This window comes from Petaurus breviceps, unplaced genomic scaffold (assembly GCF_028583685.1).
Source record: "Petaurus breviceps papuanus isolate PSGF00001 unplaced genomic scaffold, PetGlider_PUasm1.0 90779, whole genome shotgun sequence".
Taxonomy (NCBI): Eukaryota; Metazoa; Chordata; class Mammalia; order Diprotodontia; family Petauridae; genus Petaurus; species Petaurus breviceps.
In genome coordinates this window covers 2,602,968-2,613,636 of record NW_027187344.1, presented here as the reverse complement: position 1 = coordinate 2,613,636, position 10,669 = coordinate 2,602,968, and the positions used below count along the sequence as shown (strand labels likewise).

The 10,669-nt window shown below is 41.4% G+C and overlaps 1 pseudogene; it reads left to right on the top strand.

Annotated features, from left to right (window-relative positions):
* Positions 1 to 2,525: 2,525 nt before the first annotated feature.
* On the top strand, positions 2,526 to 3,753 carry LOC138147225 (heterogeneous nuclear ribonucleoprotein D-like pseudogene; annotated as a pseudogene).
* Positions 3,754 to 10,669: the final 6,916 nt, after the last annotated feature.

Genomic DNA, 10,669 nt, shown 5'->3' with positions numbered 1-10,669 from the left:
CACCAAACACAAAGCCTTGTACATTGTATGTGCTTAATAAATGTTTGAATTAAATCTGGGTCTCTGCCCAGTACCTAGCAATGGCTTTGCATAGAGCAATGCATTTTGAATGAAAGAGCAAATGGATAATTATTCGTACTTTTCTCAGGAATAAATTCTCTCCCATTGTAGGGGTATATACCTGGGGACCTGGTGGTGAATGTGTGCTGTCTGCCCTTTCACTCTTGAAGGAACAGGAGGTGAGAAATGGGGACCTGAGCCCTAAGTACCGTATGTTGGCCTGGAAACCTTGCCTTCCTGGGGTGCGACCACCCTGGTTTGAAATTGCCATTAGCCTTATCTCACTCTCAATGTGTGCCATGTAGACCAGTCCTCTTTGACTTGGAAAATCGAAACCATGAGGCTTCCTTAAGTGAATGAAGCTTCTGTTTCTCATAGGGGAGAATAGAGGGCAGGAACACAGGCTCAGGAAGTAGACAGATAATAACTTATTGTGAAAACACTACCAGGCTGGTGGGGGATAAAACTCATTTGGGGGTCTCAGTTGTCCAGATGGCTGTCTATATGGCTCATGTTTACCAGATAACCATTAGCCCTCTGCTCTATGCTGGGAAGATCTGGACTCAGAAAGATCTGGCTTTGTTTCTTGCCCAAAGACACCAGAAAGACATGGATTCTTGGTGTTCTAATGGTGGGAACAGGAGCTGGGCAAAGAAATATTTCCAGTATTGCCAGTTGCTTTGATCTGCTTTAATGAAGAACAACCCCTCAGGTGATGATAATGTTTGAATGGAGGATTTGATTTTAATTAACAAGCCACTATTGAATTCAAGTGTTTGGGTAAGATGGTCCAGGTGTTCTCCTCAGCCTCTGAGGCCATCCAAGTCCCCTTCTCCTTCTGTGAAAATCTGAGTTGTCTTCAGCTTAAATGTGCTTCAGAAATATGTAAGGACAGAACAGTTGTATGCTGTGGAACGGTACAGGCAACTAGTGTGAGACATACAGAGCAGATGGTAATTCTGGGCTGCAGATGAAAACTAAATTACTATGTTCGAATCTCAACTTTGATACCTTTCCAGGGTTTATCAGATGTTTCCACTTAGTGTTTGGCAAAGATACTGCCCCTCAAAAAACAAACAAATGAGAGAGAGAAAGGAGAGAGGAGAGAGGAAAGAGGAGAGAGGAGAGAAGAGAGGGGGAAGGGAAGGGGAAGGGAGGGAGAGAGAGAGAGGGAATGGGAGAGAGACAGAGAGAGAGACAGAGAGAGAGACAGAGAGACAGAGAGAGGCAGAGGCAAAAGAGACAAGGAAATCAGTTGCTTAGAAACATAAAGAAAAGGAAAAGAAAGGTGACTAGGTGGCTCAGTGAATAGAGTACCAGCCCTGGAGTCAGGAGGACCCTAGTTCAAATTCAGCCTCAGACACTTAACACTAGCCATGTGACCTTGGGCAAGTCACTTAACCCCAATTGCCCTTCCTTCCCCCTCCAAAAAGAAAAAAAAAGGAAAAAGAATTTCTGGGCTCTTTCATCAGCTCCTACTTTTTCAGCATCTTTGTCCCATCTCTTTTTGCAATCACAGCAGAGGGTAGAGAGAGTTGAAGCAGTGATTTCTCTTTGATTATGGTTCAAAAGTACAGCACCTCCAGAATGTCTAGTTCTGATGTCTTCTCCAGCCTCCCATTGGCTTCTATTACACAAAAACTCATCTCCAAAGCTGAATGAATAGAACATTCTGGTGAAACCTGGGGTCAGCCACTGGGAAGGTCTGGGAATCGCCAGGATGGAGGAGTATTTTGAATATTCCCTAAAGTGAGTGACACCCTCTAGTGAGGGTGTGTACTAGCAAAAGGGACTATTGTGTATGTTGAATTAGGGAAGTGGATCAAAGTAAAGTCATTAACTGATGATAATCATTTATTAAAGTTTTACTGAGGTAAAGCAGTGGACATAACATGGAGGACAGAATCTGCTACAACCAGTAAACACTTACTCTCCATGCCATGCAGAGAAACACAGCAGTCATTCTGGCACAGAGGACAAGCTCATTTGTAGAACATTAAGGAAAATCAGTATAGGGAAAATCAAATGAATATAACATAAACTGTAAAAAGCAGCAGAGGGGAAATTATCCTTCAAAACTTAGCATGAGACACATGATCCCAAGAGCATATATAGATGAAATGGGAAGACAATAAATAGAATGAAATAAAATGGATCTGCTAGCATTTCTTATTATTATATTCTTATAATTACAATATAATATATATAATAAAAATATAATATATGTTCTTATAATAAAGAATATTTCATATTCTTATAATTTGTGATAGCATATGAACTGCATTTGCATTTCACCAACTCCCAATGTGCTATGTAAGGAAATGGGAATGGCAAGTAAGATGATGTGGAAGAAATCTGTGCTGGAGGATGGCATCGATTTTAAAGTAGTCAATGACTGATCAATTTTTGAGATAAAATATCATGGATAGTGCCATGACAAAAAAAAGGTGAATAAGAACAAGTACGGGCTGAGAATGCCTCTCCACGCCGCCTGCCCCCGGCCGACAGCCCCGCCGCCATGGAGGACGTGAACGAGTACAGCAACATGGAGGAGTTCGCCGAGGGCTCCAAGATCAATGCCAGCAAGAACCAGCAGGACGACGGTAAGATGTTTATCGGAGGGCAGAGCTGGGACACGAGCAAGAAAGACCTGACCGAGTACCTGTCCCGGTGGACTGCACGATCAAGACGGACCCGGTCACGGGCCGATCGCGGGGCTTCGGCTTCGTGCTCTTCAAAGACGCGGCCAGCGTGGACAAGGTGCTGGAGCTCAAGGAGCACAAGCTGGACGGCAAGTTGATAGACCCGAAGCGGGCCAAGGCGCTGAAGGGCAAGGAGCCGCCCAAGAAGGTGTTCGTGGGCGGCCTGAGCCCGGACACGTCGGAGCTGTAGATCAAGGAGGACTTCGGGGCGTTCGGAGAGATCGAGAACATCGAGCTTCCCATGGACACGAAGACTAACGAGAGAAGAGGATTCTGTTTTATCACGTACACAGACGAGGAGCCAGTAAAGAAATTGTTAGAGAACAGATATCACCAGATTGGTTCTGGGAAGTGTGAAATCAAAGTTGCCCAGCCCAAAGAGGTATACAGGCAGCAGCAGCAGCAACAGAAAGGAGGGAGGGGCGCTGCGGCCAGCGGCCGAGGTGGGACTAACTGGAACCAAGGATTTAATAACTATTATGATCAAGGATATGGAAATTACAATAGTGCCTATGGTGGCGATCAAATCTATAGTGGCTATGGCGGATATGATTATACTGGGTATAACTATGGGAACTATGGATATGGACAGGGATATGCAGACTACAGTGGTCAACAAAGTGCGTATGGCAAAGCATCCCGAGGGGGTGGTAATCACCCAAACAATTACCAGTCATATTAAAGGAGGACATGGAGAAAACAGGTGTGGATGCTACAGCAGTCTATCTTGCAGGATGACGACATTGAATGGACAGTGTTCTTCTATTGATCTGAGATTGACTATTTTGTAAAAGACTTTTAGTGTACATGACACAACTGTGTCCAATTGTATATAGCGGCTGATTTAGTTTTCTTGTTTTTGCTTTTGTCCTTTGCCATCTGTGTTATGACAAAATGTGGATTTATGTTTATACAAATTTTATTTGTATAATTTCATGTAAATTGATTCTCAAAAATAAATTACTTGTGATTGTTAAAAAAAAAAGAACAAGTACTCAGTGACTGACTTACTTTGCCCACTTTCTCATGTGCCAGTTTTCTTATTTCTATAAAACCATTATAAGAATACTCCATGCATATGGAATAGAGATTACAAATCTCTTTTCCTGGAAAGTAAAGCAAGTCCACTTCCATCTTCCTTTTTTTTAATGTTTTGGGAAGCACCTCCAGGTAGATGGGATAGACCAGGCCAGTTGTCCCAAGGGAAAGAAAGGACTGAGAAATAATAGGAAAGAGAAGAGGATGTTTTTTTTTTTTTTCTGAGCATGAAGACCCAGTATAATGTGCTAATGTAAATAGGAGACATTTTCTTCTAGCTCTGAAAGAGAGAAGATACAAATGGGACCTTTTATCCAAACAGAATTTGGTTGGAGACACCTATTTGTGAGGTGTGTATGGGGAGGGGGAGGAGAGAGATTTTCATTATCCCATGGAACATTTTGGGTGTGAGGCCTGCAATTTTGGGTAACAGTGTGAAAAGAGATTCCAGAACCCCACACTAAAGAACCATAAACTCTTATTGTTGAGGTGTAGACAAATCTTGAGGGATATCCCCCCAATTCCCATAGGTCAATTGCTTGAGAGCTGGTCCCATGGAAAAGGGAAAGAACATCATCCTTATTATAATAATGGCTAATATTTATATGGTGCCTTGGGTTTATAAAACACATTATAAATACCATTTCATTTGATCCTCGCAATAATTCTGGGAGTTGGGTGTTATTATTATCGACATTTTGTTGTTGTGCTTTGTCCTTTGTTCTTGAAGAGGACCAATGACATCAGGAGGGTGTTGTCTTGACTTGCAAGTGAATAGTATTTAAGTGAGGCAGGGCTGTGCAAAGTCATAAATCTCACTCTCTTCTCCAGAGTTCAGTGACAAGACATGGGTCAAATGACTGGCAATGGCCCCAGATACAGTGGCAGACCATGGGGTTTTCAAGCTAAGGTCTTTCCCAGGTTCCAGTTTGTCTGTGGCATTGCCCATTCAATAATGAAAGGTTAGGTAAGAATAGATGGCCTAGTTTGCCTTCACAAAAGAATTGGTATGGGAGGAGAAGACGCTCAGTGTTTCTGGCCAGAACAGAAGCAGTTACTATTTACATTCACTCTGAGCCATCAAAACCCAAACAATGAGCAAGACAGCTATATGGAATAGAACTGTGGAGGACCCAAATCAGACTCTTTTAGGCATTATCTCCCTGCTCTACTTGAAGTCACTTAAACTGGTAACTAATTGGTTTCTATCAGTAGACTTCAGTTCTTATGTTTCTCAAAAGATGATCTTCAGAACTTTTATGATGATCTTCATGGGAGAAGGACCTGATGTATGATCAATGTTCAAGAAAACAATGCTTACAGAATGGGAGAATCTAATTACGTTTTGTTATTTTTATTAATTTATTTATTTTTAGTTTTCAACATTCATTTTCACAAGATTTTGAGTTCCAAATTTTTTCCCCATGTCTTCCCTCCCCGCTGCCTCAAGATGACATGTATTTTGATTGCTCCTTTCCCAAGTCTGCCCCCTGTTCTATCACCCACACCCCACTTCTTATCCCCTGTCCCCTTACTTTCTGGTATGGCAAGAAAGATTTCTATACCCCATAGCCTGTATATCTTATTTACCAGTTGCATGTAAAAACCATTTTTAAACATTTGTTTTTAAAACTTTGAGTTCCAAATTCTCTCCCTTCTTCCCTCCCCACCCACCCTCACTGAGAAGGCAAGCAATTCAATATAGGTTATACATGTGTAGTTATGCAGAACACTTCTATAATGGTCATGTTGTGAAAGACTGTTTTTCCATCCATTCTATCCCATCCTCCCTCACTTATTCTATTTTCTCCTTTGACCCTGTCCCTTTTGAAAAGTGTTTGCTTCTGACTACCCTTTCCCCCAAGCTACCCTCTCTTCTGTCACCCCCTCCCTTATCCCCTTTCCCCTTATCTTTCTGTAGGGCAAGATACCCAATTGAGTATATATGCTATTCCCTCCTTAAGCCAAATCTAATGGGAGTAAAGTTCACTCATTCCCTCTCATCTCCCCCTTCTTCCCCTCCATTGTGAAACCTTTTTCTTGTCTCTTTTATATGAGATAATTTATCCCATTTTATCTCTCCCTCTTTCCTTCTCTGAATATATTCTTCTCTCACTCTTTAATTTTATTTTTTAGATATCATCCCTTCATATTCAACTTACCCCATGCCATCCATCCATCCATCCATCTATCTATCTATCTATCTATCTATCTATCTATCTATCTATCTATCTATCTATCTATCTATCTATCTATCTGTCTGTCTGTCTGTCTGTCTGTCTGTCTGTCTGTCTGTCTGTCTGTCTGTCTGTCTGTCTGTCTCTTCCAACTACCCTAATATTGAGAAAGGTCTCCTGATTTACAAATGTCATCTTTCCATGTAGGAATGTAAACAGTTCGCCTTTAACAAGTCCCTTATGATTTCTCTTTTCTATTTACCTTTTCATGCTTCTCTTGATTCTTGTATTTGAAAGTCAGATTTTCTATTTAGCTCTGGTCTTTTCATCAAGAATGCTTTAAAGTCCTCTATTTCATTGAATGTCTATTTGTTCCCCTGAAGTATTATACTCAGTTTTTCTGGGTAGGTGATTCTTGTTTTAATCCTGGCTCTTCGGACCTCCAGATTATCATATCCCAAGCCCTTTGATCCCTTAATATAGAAGCTGCTAGATCTTTTTTTGGTCTTTATTAATTTGTTTACTTTTAGTTTACAAGATTCATTACAACAATTTCTTGAGTTTCAAATTTTCTCTCCCTCCTTACCCCTCCCCCCCATGGTAGCGTACAATCAAGTATAGTATCTGCAAATACTTTCACATTAGGCATTAGTCAGGTTATAAAGAAGGATTGTAACAGATGGAATGAAGAATGGGAAAGAGGAAACAAAACCAAACAAGAAAACAAAAAAGGACAGGTAGTTTGCTTCAATCTGGGTTCAATCTCAGTTCTTTCTCTGGATGTAAACATCTCTCTCCATCATCAGTCTTTTGGGTTTGACTTATGACTCTGGGTTGCTGAGAAGAGTCCAGTTTATCAAACTTGGTCATCACACATACCTTGTGTACAAATTCCTCCTGGCTCTACTCTTCTCACTCAGAAGCTGCTAGATCATGTGTTATCCTGATTGTATTTCCACAATACTCTAATCATTGCCTTTGGACTGATTGCAATATTTTCTCCTTGACCTGGGAACTTTTGAATTTGGCTACAATATTCCTAAGGAGTTTTCCTTTGGGAATCCCTTTCAAGAGGTGATTAGTGGGTTCTTTCAATTTCTATTTCCCCCTCTGGTTCTAGAATATCAGGGCAGTTTTCCTTGATAATTTCTTGAAAGATGGTATCTAGGATTTTTTTTATCATGGATTTTGGGTAGTCCAATAATTTTAAAATTATCTCTCCTGGATCTATTTTCAAAGTCAGTGGTTTTTCTAAGGAGATATTTAATATTGTTTTCTATTTTTTCATTGTTTTGGTTCTGTTTTACAATTTCTTGATTTCCTCATAAAGTCATTAGCTTCCATTTGTTCCATTCTAATTTTGAAGGATTATTTACCTCAGTGAGTTTTCAGACCTCCTTTTCCATTTGGCCAAATCTACTTTTTAAGGCATTCTTCACCTCATCGATTTTTTGGACCTCTTTTGCCATTTGGGTTACTCTATTTTTTAAGGTGTTATTTTCTTCAGTATTTTTTTGGGTCTCCTTTAGCAAATTGTTGACTCATTTTTCATTATTTTCTTGCAGCATTCTTATTTCTCTTCCCAGTTTTTCCTCTACTTCTTTTACTTGATTTTCAAGATCCTTTTTGAGTTCTTCCATGGTACGTGACCAATTCATATTTTTCTTGGAGAATTTGATGTAGGAGCTTTGACTCTGTTGTCTTCTTCTGGTTGTATGTTTTAATCTTCTTTGTCACCAAAGTAAGATTCTAGAGTATGACTTTTTGTACTCTGCTCATCTTCCCAGTCAAATACTAGACTTTCTAACTCTTTTTCAAGGTAGGACCCTGCTTCCAGTGGAGGTAGGGGTAGGAGTGGGTGTACTGTCCCAGACTTCAGGGGTTTTGTATCAGCCACTTGATCCCACACCATCTGTGGACCCAGTGCTCTGGAAGCAGGCTCTGCTGCTGCTGCTACTACCACCACCACCTCTGCCACCCTGGGGCTCCTCTTTCACTCAAGTCCCACAGAGTTTCCCCACTGACCTTCCACTCTTTTCTCGGCATTTGTAGGTTGAGAAGTCTGGAAACCACCACAGCTACCAGTGATTCAATCCCCTGAGGCCTGCTACAGCCTCGTCTTTGCTGGCATAGCCCATGCCAGACTGTGCTCTGCTTCCAGTCCAGTGTGATATATCTTCCTGTTAACTTTTCTGGTTGTCTTGGGCTAGAGACATGTTTCCCCTCATTCATTTTGTGGGTTCAGCAGCTCTAGAATTTGTTTAGAGTCATTTTTTGCAGGTATTTGGAGGGGTTTGGGAGTGAGCTCAAGCAAGTCCCTGCTTTTACTCCACTGTCTTGGCTTCGCACCCCCCCCCCCCCCCCAATTTTGTGATTTTTATTGTTTAGTCATTCTTCAGTTATGTCCAACTCTCTGTGACTCCATTCAGGATTTTCTTGGCAAAGATACTGGAGTGGCTTGGCATTTCCCTCTCCAACTCATTTTACAGATGAAGAAACTGAGGAAAACAGGATTAAATCACTTGTCCAGGGTCACACATCTAAGGAAGTTTATGATGCCAGATTTAAACTCAGGAAGAGACTCCATGTCCAGCACTTTATCCACTCACCACCTAGCTTCCCCACACATTTTTGATTATCTGAAGGTTTATTCTATTGCCTCCTGAAATAAGTGCAAACTCCTCTACTTGGCATTCAAGGCCCTCCACTCTTTGGTACCAGCCAGCCTTTTTTAACCTTATCTTTTATCAGTCCCTTCAACATTCTCTAAACTCTAGCTGGACTAGTCTCTGCTCTTTTCTCTGAAAATACCAGGCACCGTTCTGCCTTTCCTTACAACAATCTCCAGATGGTGTCAGAGAGTTTAGGCCAAACTGACCTTTCTTGACTTACTGTTTCTGGTTCTCCTCAATCACATATCCCTGAGTTAGATCATTCAGTGGGTTAATAATAGTGGTATGGTTCTCTTCAAAATTGTGATGTCCCTGAATTCCTAAAAAAGTCCTTAAGACTATGTGGTTCTTTGGATAGAGGCTGTTGACGAGCACTTCTGTCCTCTCTGGGTCCAGTGCTCCTTCCATGCAGTGATCCTCCATGAGCCATATACTTTGCAGAGGCTTTGCAGACCTGGCCCCTGTGAATGGACAGCTTGAGCCAGCTTTCTCTAGTCAATCCAACACTTTCAATGGTCTTTCCTCAAGTTCTTCCCATGTCCTCATTGCCCACCTCCACCAAAGACAGCAAGATAAGCCAATACTTTCAGGATGATGGCGTCTCCAGGTGCCTTCCAGGAGCCATTAGCCTTGTTCTAGTCTCTGCCTACTCCAAGTTCAGCACTCTTTCAACTCAATCATCAAGGGTCTGGAGGCTAAGCAGATATAGTAGAATTGACTTAAATGACAGTGAATGTGATTGATGACCCCTTTTTTTATTTATTGAGAACATTTCTAGGGATAGGAATGAGAGGATAAGAAGCCCTGGCCTGGGGCTTCTTATGGTGGTGCAGAGAATAGAACACTGGCTCTGGAGTCAGGAGGACCTGAGTTCAAATCCAGTCTCAGACACTTGTCACACCTACTAGTTGTGTGGCCTTTGGCAAGTCACTTAACTCCAATTGCCTTGCCTACCCCCCTCAAAAAAAAGAAGCTCTGGCCTAGGAGAGATGGAGAGGAAAAGACCCTTACTGGCAGGGCAGGGGAGAGGAAAAAAAGAAATTTTGTTACATATTTAGGAATAGCAACTTGTGCATAGTAGATTTGCAATTTCATGTTCAATCATTTTTTAAATTGTGCTGTGTTATAGAAATGCTTGTTTTATTCCATAAATTAAAAATAAAAAATAACAATTTAGGTTGAGTCAACAGATGTTTATGGAGGGTGATTTTGGGGAGTGATGGGAAGGACACAGATACAAAAATTTCTTCCCCACTTGCTTATCTGACATTTCTGTTAGAGTTTTGTTTCTTTGACCTAGGCTTTGATCTCTGGTAACATACAGAGCTTCTGGGATAAAATATCACATTAAAATTACTCTGCCCCACAGAAAGGGGAGCTGGGTGACCCAGTGGATAGAGTGCTAGGCCTGGAGTCAGAAGACCTGAGTTCAAATCTGGCCTCAGACACTTACTAGTTGTGTGACTCTGGGCAAGTCACTTAACTCTCTTTGCCTAAGTTCCCTCATCTGTAAAATAAGCTGGAGGAGGAAATGGCAAACCACTCCAGGATCTTGCCAAGAATATCCCAAATGGGGTCATAAAGAGTTAAACATGACTGAAAAGCAACTCAACAGCAAGCCACACAGTAATGAACATGTTCTATCTGAACACGTCTTACACATACTCTCTGCCCCTCTTTTCTGGAAATAGATTCTGTACTGCAGGGTGATATTGTTATTTTTTCATGTCTATTTCTTCCCTTCTTAGCTAGAGGATAAGTTTAGGGCAGGAATCATGCACAAGAAAGATCAAACTCATTTGGCCTGTCCTGGCAGTATAGAATAGAATGGAAACTACCCGTGGTTTGTAATCTGGAGCAGTGGACTCCTTGTGAGGAGCACTGGGTTTAAATCCCAAAAGTCATCCTCTCTACAGCCATAGAAATGGGGATAATAATAAGTGGCTTTTTCACCTCACAGGGTGGCAGTGATGACAGTGCTTGCTTAGTCAATCAGTCAGTAAACATTTATTGAGCAATT